Raw genomic sequence first — 10545 nt, 5'->3', positions numbered from 1 at the left:
CGCTCCTAACGACACACTTCACACACATAAAGTAACCCCAAGACCCTCACGGGTAACCGCCAAGATGCCGCCACGTCGACGACGGTGGGAGTCTTTTTACGGAACGGTGGGGTCGACGGTGGGGTAAACCGGTCGAAAAAAAACTTTCTTTTCACAAAGAGTAGCCTGTAAATACTCTCTTTAGAGACTTACAGGCTCACGTTAACTTACGTCGTGTTCTGCGCTCGCGTTAACCTGGAGCAGAACCGCACCGACTCCCACCTGGCTTGCATCTACTTGGAGACTAAAAGGACGATCAAAACATGGAGCCGCTCTTGTAGTAACCCACCATATCCAAAAATCTCTGGAGTTCCTTTTTGGTTGTGGGCTGTGGGTATTCAGATATTATCCTATGCCCGCTTGGACAAGGGGAACTGCCAATACCCTTTAAGCAAATCAAATTTGCTAACATACTTTGCGGACCCCACCTGATCTATACAGTCATCCATCCGTGGCAAAGGAAAAGAGTCAGATTTTGTCACCGCATTCACTTTTCTTAGATCAGTACAGAATCTAGGTGTCCCATCCTGCTTTGGCACCAAAATACATGGAGACGCCCAACTAGATGCTGATGGGACAGCAATTTTGTTCTCCAACATGTAATTAATCTCTGCATCCAGCCGATTGCGCTTAACTGGTGGCATGCGATAAAAATGTTGCTTAATCGGCTGAGCGTCCCCAACATCAATATCATGCTCAGCCCAGTCAGTTTGCGAAGGAGTGTCTCCAAACAGACACAGATATTTGTGTACCAATGCTGAGAGTTCCTCACGTCTTGATTCCGCCAAATGAGACAACAACCCGTCTAAATTATCTAGCGATTCCGAATTTCTCAAATGACCACAGAGCAAACTATCATCAGGTTCAGGCACTACATCTCCCTCATGCGTCAAACCATGTGTCACCGCAACAGCCGGCTGCACCTCATCCTTCTCCACCTCTGTGTCCGTGTTAACCTCCCGCTTGTGGTAGGGTTTCAGAAGATTTACATGACAGAGGCGTTTAGTCTTCCTTCGTTCTGGTGTTGCCACAACATAATTTAAATCAGAAGTTTTCTCAATGATAGTGTACGGACCTGAATATTTAGCCTGAAATGGGGAACCAACAATAGGCATAAGTGATAGAACCTGGTCACCTGGATTAAACTCCTGTCGTGCCGAACGACGGTCATACAACTCCTTCATTTTACTTTGAGACACTGACAACTTTTCCCGTGCCATACTTAAAGCAACAATCAAACGACGTCTGAAGCCATTCACATAATCCACCAAGCTCCGTGGTGGCTCAGTGTCCACACAACCCTCTTTCAGCACTGCCAAGGGACCCCGTACAGCATGTCCGAAAACCAACTCATTAGGGCTAAACCCCGTACCTTCATGTACCGCCTCCCTTGCAGCCAACATCAACCAAGGAAGACCTTCCTCCCAGTCTCCATCTAGCTCAGTACAGTAAGCACGTAACAAGGATTTCAATGTCTGGTGAAACCTTTCCAAAGCACCCTGACTTTGTGCGTGGTAAGCTGTTGACTGGTTCTTCTTAATCTTCAAAAGCTTCAACACCTGAGCAAACATGTGAGACGAAAAATTGGAGCCTTGATCACTCTGAACAACCTTAGGAATACCAAATATTGAGATAAACTGCAACAAGGCCCTAACCACAGCCTTAGTTGTAATCGACCTCAAAGGATAAGCCGCTGGATACCTAGTGGTTTGACACATCACAGTCAGCAGATATTTGCAACCAGACTTTGAACATGGTAAAGGGCCCACACAATCCACAATGAGATGTGTAAATGGTTCACTTACCACTTGTATCGGCTGTAGTGGTGCTGGTTTGATCTTCTGGTTCGGTTTCCCTGTCAGCTGACACACATGACATGTTCTAATATACTGCGACACATCTGTCTTAAGACGTGGCCAGAAGTAGTGTTTCAGGATGTTCCAATATGTTTTCCGAACCCCAAAGTGTCCACACTCATCATGTGCGACTTTCAGGACAAGAGGACGAAGCTTAGTTGGCACCACCAGCTGGAAAACCTCAGTCCCTGCACCATCAACAGGCCTCCATCTCCTAAACAACAAGTCATTACGCAACATGTATCCACTTGAAGCGTTTTCCCTCTCTGCCACTGGCACAGCACAGTCAAAAAGGCCTTTCAGCGAAGCATCCTGACGTTGCTCCTCTCCCACCTCATGGTGTGTAAGTAACACCGAAAACTCAGACAAAGATGGAACCTCCNTGGTCTTGGACATGACTTCAATAACGCTCAATGACGGCACTTGTTCTTATAGCTAGGTTTTTAAATTGGCGGAAGTTGTCAGAAGGTCCTTACCCCAGCTCTCTTGTAAGTAATCAAATATGCCTTTCCTTACTGTCCACTATATCCTCAACAACTCTCTGCACACACATAACTGTACATCCGAACATTTCTTTTCCTTAATAAACTGTCTATCTCTCAATAGTTGTTCACCCTAAGATTAATAGATCAATCATAACATATTGGTCATACTCATATCTCATATGCTCTAGTGTTAATCGCTGTTCACAATGTTGTAATCGTTGCCCCTGACTTACCTATGGCAGAAAGAAATCCACGCCCTTAAGATTCACATCTCAGGATCTCTTAAAGATCTCAATAGCCTTAACTAATTTATATGGTCATAAATTACTAAACAGGGTTAATATAAAAAAAAAAACTTTAAATAAAAAATTCAACTCAAAGCACAACTCACATCATTCCCAACTTTCAATAACGTTCTACTCTTTTCTCTGACATTCCTTCGTAAAACGATACTACCAACATATATAACTACTCACATCTAGGATATTACTTACTTCTAGAGATGACATTCAACACATTATGTTCGCCCCACCTTAGATATTTAGAGGTATCTAATCTTCAAAACTTATATCTAAATACAATTCAACTAGACTAGAGCGTGGTGATGTCCCACAACGAACTAGAGTGAGGACCAGCCTTCGCGAAATTCAGCATATCAATCATATTTTTCTCTCTCTCTCGCCATAATCTCCCCAACCCTACATTCCTGAAACATAATTTTCATGCAACGTAGGAAAACCATCTCGTAGCTTATGAAAAATGACAAATAATTAAGCAAAAATTAATTAAACAAAATGCTTTTTGAGGGATGAAGTGACCAAAACGTTCAACATTCCCTCCATTAAACCCATTGGTAATTTCAGGAGATATTCCTCAGGTAAGAGCGCACACCTTTACGTTAAAACTGCCCAAAGGCCCACTTATAACCCGAAACTCACAAAAGTTACCAATTCAGCATACTCAACTTCCTTGACATGCTTCACGTTTTGAAATTTCACAGATATCGTTTAGGTTTTTCTTCCAAAACGTTCACATGTAAGAGGTTTTTATCTCTCAATTAAGGAACAATCGAGCATAATTATGATCTATACAGAGCTCGTAGCTCATATAAACCCTGTGTAATGGAGCACGATGATGTCCATCTCTCCCAACTGACATGCTCAAGACGCAAGACTTCAGATAAGCAGTGTGCAACATCCCAGCTGTGAAGACAATTACGGGACAGTTTTGGAGGTTTTCCTGCAAATCCGTTGCCATGGGCAACACAATGCTCGGCCTTGAAACACGGTTTTCTCATAACATTCAGTGAAATACTCCAAACAGCCCAGAACTTCACAGGTTTGGGTAACGATGCCAGTCCATCAACGCATCTAAGCCGTTAGTATGGGGTGTCATCAAATGCGTTGCCCATGGCGACGGAACCACTCACCATGAAACACGAGTGGGACTTGTTAAGTCCCATCGACACGGTCCCAATCGTCCCCCAATCTTCAACTTGTATATCACCGGTCCCATGCCCTCAACAGCTCTACGCAATTTTGAGCATCTCACCATATCCCGTTTTCCATGGAAAACGGACCACATCGCATGAAACAGATGTGGGCTGCTAAGTCCCACTGACCACGGTCCCGCAACTCGTCCCCAATCTTTCACTTGTATATACCGGTCCATGCCTCAACAGCTTCTACGCATTCTGAGGTCCTCAACCATAATCCGTTTCCATGGAAACGCATCCCTCGCCATAAAACATGATGCGCGCTAGCTTTAGTCGCAATGGACCACGTCCAATCGTCCAATCTTCACTTGTATAATCACCGGTCCATGCCTCAACAGGCTCTACGCCAATCTGGGATCTCACCTATGCTGTTTTCCATGGAAATGCATCGCTCCGCCATAAACATGATGTCGCGTATAAGTTCGCAATGGACACGGTCCAATCGTCCCGAAATTTTCTTCAATTTGTTATATCACCCGGTCATGCATTCAACAGCTCTACGCCAAAATCCTGAAGATATCACGCAAATATGCCGTTTCCAATGGAAACGCATCCCCTCGCCATAAAGCATGATGTCGCTATAACTTCCTATGCAAATGTTCAAAATGCTCAAACTTCACAAGTGTGGCTAACCAGTCCAGCGTGTGCGAGACATTCTACGGGAACAGTTAAGATTTTCTTCAAATGCCGTTTGCTCGCCTTGAAACACGGTTTTCTCATACTTCAGTGAAAATACTCCAAAACAGCCCAAAACTTCACAGGTTTGGTAAACAATGCAGCCATCACGTTCTAAGCAGTATCTGTGGGGTGTCTCAAATGGTCGTTGCCATAGCGACAGATCATGTCGCCATCAAGTTAGTTCAGAAGTTTGGTGCGGTTCAAATATTTCTGCTGCTTGTCAAGCCTTTTTCACTTTCTTTCTCTTCTCTCATCACACATTCAAGCCCCCAGTGTTCATGTAGTTGCATTTCAATCTAAATTCTTCACATTTTTTTTTCGTAACAATTACATTTCAACATAGCGTTTTTAGCGTCAGATTTCTTCAGCATAAAGCATTCCCACTAGCAATTTCTAATCAGGTGTCTCTGCTGACTTATGGCATATCTTCACGACTCAGCTACCCTTTTCACGATTTCCTCTCGTAAAACGATCGTGTCTCACAACGTCACGGCTTGGCTCTCAGCCCATAACAAACGCAGCGATGAGACCGACGGACGTGAGTATGGAAAAAAGAGAGTGTTATTCACGCTCCCCAAAAACAACCGACCACCCAAACAGGGGTTAAACAGGCTCTATGCAGGAGGATAGCTGTTCCGGGCTGCTCTCCCTCCTCCGTTCCCCGGCGCAGAGAGAGAGCCACTGCAGCCTACTTAGATCCTTTATAGAGGCGCTGATCAGATTGGGAAGCACCTGGAGAAGAGCGCTGCACCTGGAATACAAATCAGCGGGAGAGAGAAGCACACACACCAGCACACACAGGCACACCCCACACCAGCATAGAGCAGTGAAGCAGAGGGGTCGTCACACACCCCCCCCCTTAAAGTCGGTGTCCCCAGGGCACCGGCACCACCAACCAAACCCCATCCCAAACCAAAGCAAAAGGTCATGGAAAACAAAACCCCCACATATGGGCACTCCCCCAGGTCCCTAATGAAAAAAAAACAAAAAAAACACCACCTTCACACAGCAATCCTCTCCTTCAACGCCCAGCCACACCTTTAGCAACACCAGTATCTGAGAAGCACTATTTAAAAAAGAATGGGCAGAGCAAGAAAGATTTATCACAGTATGACAGTCAATATATATATATATACATTAAGGTAAAACCTAACCATACTTAGTGCCATGGGGGCTCGTGACAGCCGCGTCAGCAATAACATTGTCAGACCCCCTAATGTGCCTAACATCAAGGTTGTAAGCCTGAAGAAACAAAGACCACCTCGTCAGTCTTTGGTTAGGACACTTCATTGAATGCAAAAAGGTCAGGGGATTGTGATCTGTGGTAAAACCAAAATTGGTCCTCCTGCTCCCACATATACAGTGAAATGCTGCAACGCCCAAATGAGTGCTAACGCTTCCTTCTCAATCACCGAATAATTCCTTTGGTAACTGTTAAGTTTCTTGGAAAAGAAACTGACCGGGTCTCTCCACCCCCCCCCTTGTCAAACTGGAGCAGAACCGCACCGACTCCCACCTGGCTTGCATCCTACTTGGAGACTAAAAGGACGATCAAAACATGGAGCCGCTAACGGCCTGAGAGGAACACAATAGAGACTTTAACCCTATCAAACGCTCTCTGACAGTCGACCGACCAAGTATACTTTACCTTAGCCCTAAGAAGTTCAGTCAAAGGAAACACTGTAGTGGAAAAATTTTCACAGAACCTCCTGTAGTAACCCACCATACCCAAAAATCTCTGGAGTTCCTTTTTGGTTGTGGGCTGTGGGTATTCAGATATTGCTCTGACCTTGGCCAGAACTGGAGCCACACAACCCTGACCCACCACATGGCCAAGATATGTCACTGCTGCCTTTGCAAAGGCACATTTGGCCAAATTAATAGTCAGATGTGCCTCCGTCAACCGTTCAAACAACCTCTCGATGCGCTGAACATGAGCAGTCCAAGTATCACTGCAAATTAACAAATCGTCTAGATACACCGTACAACCCTCTAAACCCGACACCACGCGATTCATCAAACGTTGGAATGTAGCAGGAGCATTTTTTAACCCAAACGGCATTACCTTATATGAATAAAGTCCAGATGGTGTGATAAATGCCGCTATTTCCTGTGCCCGCTTGGACAAGGGGATCTGCCAATACCCTTTAAGCAAATCAAATTTGCTAACATACTTTGCGGACCCTACCTGATCTATACAGTCATCCATCCGTGGCAAAGGAAAAGAGTCAGATTTTGTCACCACATTCACTTTTCTTAGATCAGTACAGAATCTAGGTGTCCCATCCTGCTTTGGCACCAAAATACATGGAGACGCCCAACTAGATGCTGATGGGACAGCAATTTTGTTCTCCAACATGTAATTAATCTCTGCATCCAGCCGATTGCGCTTAACTGGTGGCATGCGATAAAAATGTTGCTTAATCGGCTGAGCCTCCCCAACATCAATATCATGCTCAGCCCAGTCAGTTTGCGAAGGAGTGTCTCCAAACAGACACAGATATTTGTGTACTACTGCTGAGAGTTCCTCACGTCTTGATTCCGTCAAATGAGACAACAACCCGTCTAAATTATCTAGCAATTCCGAATTTCTCAAACGACCACAGAGCAAACTATCATCAGGTTCAGGCACTACATCTCCCTCATGCGTCAAACCATGTGTCACCGCAACAGCCGGCTGCACCTCATCCTTCTCCACCTCTGTGTCCGTGTTAACCTCCCGCTTGTGGTAGGGTTTCAGAAGATTTACATGACAGAGGCGTTTAGTCTTCCATCGGTCAACCTGGATGTAAACTTCCGTCGTGTCGCAACGACGGTCATACAACTCCTTCCATTTACTTTGGAGACACTGACAACTTTTCCCGGTGCCATACTAAAGCAACATCAAACGACGTCTGAAGGCCATTCACATTAATCCCACCAAGCCTCGCGTCGTGCTCAGTGTCCACACCAACCCTCTTTCAGCACTGCCAAGGGACCCCGTACAGCATGTCCGAAAACCAACTCATTAGGGCTAAACCCCGGTACCTTCATGTACCCCCTCCCTCTTGCAGCCAACATCAACCAAGGAAGACCTTCCTCCGCAGTCTCCCATCTAGCTCAGACAGTAAGCACGTAACAAGGATTCAATGTCTGGTGAAACCTTTCCAAAGCACCCTGACTTGTGCGTGGTAAGCTGTTGAACTGGTTCTTCTTAATCTTCAAAAGCTTCAACACCTGAGCAAACATGTGGAGACGAAAAATTGGGAGCCTTGATCACTCCTGAACGACCTTAGAATACCAAATATTGAGATAAACTGCAACAAGGCCCTAACCACAGCCTTAGTTGTAATCGACCTCAAAGGATAAGCCCGCTGGATACCTAGTGGTTTGACACATCACAGTCAGCAGATATTTGCAACCAGACTTTGAACATGGTAAAGGGCCCACACAATCCACAATGAGATGTGTAAATGGTTCACTTACCACTTGTATCGGCTGTAGTGGTGCTGGTTTGATCTTCTGGTTCGGTTTCCCTGTCAGCTGACACACATGACATGTTCTAATATACTGAGACACATCTGTCTTAAGACGTGGCCAGAAGTAGTGTTTCAGGATGTTCCAATATGTTTTCCGAACCCCAAAGTGTCCACACTCATCATGTGCGACTTTCAGGACAAGAGGACGAAGCTTAGTTGGCACCACCAGCTGGAAAACCTCAGTCCCTGCACCATCAACAGGCCTCCATCTCCTAAACAACAAGTCATTACGCAACATGTATCCACTTGAAGCGTTTTCCCTCTCTGCCACTGGCACAGCACAGTCAAAAAGGCCTTTCAGCGAAGCATCCTGACGTTGCTCCTCTCCCACCTCATGGTGTGTAAGTAACACCGAAAACTCAGACAAAGATGGAACCTCCACTGTGTCAGTTGACTTCCCATGTGATAGCAAGTCCTGATCCCTTTTGGCCCTAGCCCGTGTGATCACACACGCGGCCGTAACGTCTGGCACCACTGTAGAGCGCTTCTCAGATGCTGACTCAATCAGACCACCAGTGACTAACAACACAGAAGGGCCATCAGCCCAGACTTTACCACCTGCCAAATCGTTACCCAGAATGAAATGTATCCCCTCGATTGGAAAAGCTGGACATACCCCAATAGCTACATCCCCTTTAACAAGGTCACAGTCGAGATACATCCTATGAACAGGAACAGGAAAAACCGTTAATCCCATCCCCCGAGTCCGAACCGTGTCACCAGTGTCACTTTCCTCAGACAAAGGCAGAACCGAGTCAACGATAAAGGAGTCAAATGCACCTGTATCCCTTGTAAGTAATTGAGGCTCAGGGTTATTGGTAGTTCAGTGAGTGGTTATCACAGATAGTATTGAATGCGTAAGAGGAGGATTTTGTTGTTCATGACGTGAGTACAGTCGAGAAAGGTCAACAATGCGAATAACCTGACCTGTAAAAATCTAGTGACTCTTAGTGAACTTTTTACGAATGATTACGGTACGGCCCGTGACAAAGCCACATTGGGGTGGGTGCACACACACACACCTCAGTCGAATATCGAAACAATGCATCGACCCCTCCACACTGCTGGGGACGAAGTGACGGGATACGACCACAGCCCGCACCGAGCACACACCCACACACACGAAGAGAAGGGACTAACCATAGGTCCACGTCGGAGAGAGGTCCCACGAGGTTAGACTAGTCTTCGGAGATATGTTGCCTAGATTCATCGACGTCACCGAGAGAGAGACGGGCCCCTTACATCCTCGTTCTCTCGGGCCTGTCAACTAGGAGGTACGTATCTCGAACAATTGGGACAAACCACAGCACCAACAAAACCCCTCGCACTTATTTGGGAGAAAAAGGTATGAGTGCGCAGCAGCAGAGTAGCGACGCAACAATAACCGACTTCTCGGTCGCCACTGTCGACCCCGAGCAGTGTTTGGCCATTTCTATTCGAACCAACGGCACACTCAATCAAACAATAAAAACACACCCCAAAGAGGACTATCCACCATCGCTGCCCAAGGGAAACCCTGGCAAACACGCCTCCACAATTACTAACACCACTTTCACCGACTTTGAAGCAAACGCCCGTACACGGCACCAGCGCGTCATAAAAAACGATCGAACGAATCAGCGAAACCGAGAGCGGTTCGCCAGAAATCACGGTATTCATGGTTTGCGGCGTTCATTTGGTGTACCCTTCTTGGTCCTCTTCCTCAATAATCAATCGCCCACAGCATCAATCACCCCCTTTGGAGGTTAGTCAAAGAAAAAGAGAAAGAGAGAAAACAGAGTGACATTCGAGGCCACAACGCAACATCATACCCGCTCCCATCTGCGCAAATAGTCACGAGGGAGAGTTCCTTCGGGAACTTGTAAAAAGTTACCCTTCGTCGACGAGCAAATAACGGCCTTTGTAAAGAGCCACCTTTCAACAACCGCTATTCTCCGATTTTTGGTGATATTTTTTGGAGATAACACAGCCACAAATGCCACTTTGTCCTCACGAAAGGCCTTCAATTCCTCCCCCACAATTTTTGGAGACAACGTCCGATCAAAGTGACAGGAAACCTCGTCGTCTTCCTCTACAACAACAACGTCGACTCAGTAACTGTTTTACTCCATACTTCTACCTCAAACTTTTCCTATAACGGTCACCTCTCCTACGCCGGTCCTCTGACTCTTTCGGTTTTGAACTATACCTTCCTGTCGCAGAAAGGTATCCGTCCTCCATCACGCCACAACTCACTCGCCGTGCCACTTGTCCACGGGTCCAGAGGAAGTCGCCAAGCTACGATTGTTGAACGCGAACAACGGCCGTAAATTACTTTCACTAGGACTGTGAAAAAAAAACCGAAAAACTTGCCCACCCGATTTCGATCCCCTACCGGCCTTACGTCTGACACGGGACTACGAAGTCACACATGAGTGTCCTTCTCGTGTCAGGCGTATAAGGCGCAACACAAGCCTCCTATCGAGATCGATACA

At 46.1% G+C, this 10545-nt stretch overlaps 1 long non-coding RNA gene across 1 annotated transcript; it reads right to left on the bottom strand.

Moving 5' to 3' along the window:
* Positions 1 to 403: 403 nt before the first annotated feature.
* On the bottom strand, positions 404 to 10201 carry LOC104958360 (uncharacterized). Its single transcript, XR_799759.1, has 3 exons — positions 10191 to 10201; positions 8448 to 8859; positions 404 to 2273 (listed from the first exon to the last, which is right to left on the bottom strand). It is a non-coding gene; the product is annotated as an uncharacterized lncRNA (long non-coding RNA).
* Positions 10202 to 10545: the final 344 nt, after the last annotated feature.

Source organism: Notothenia coriiceps, unplaced genomic scaffold, assembly GCF_000735185.1.
Source record: "Notothenia coriiceps isolate Sejong01 unplaced genomic scaffold, NC01 NC01_scaffold00028797, whole genome shotgun sequence".
NCBI lineage: Eukaryota > Metazoa > Chordata > Actinopteri > Perciformes > Nototheniidae > Notothenia > Notothenia coriiceps.
The sequence above is the reverse complement of the archived record's forward strand: the minus strand, read 5'-3'. Positions and strand labels throughout refer to the sequence as shown.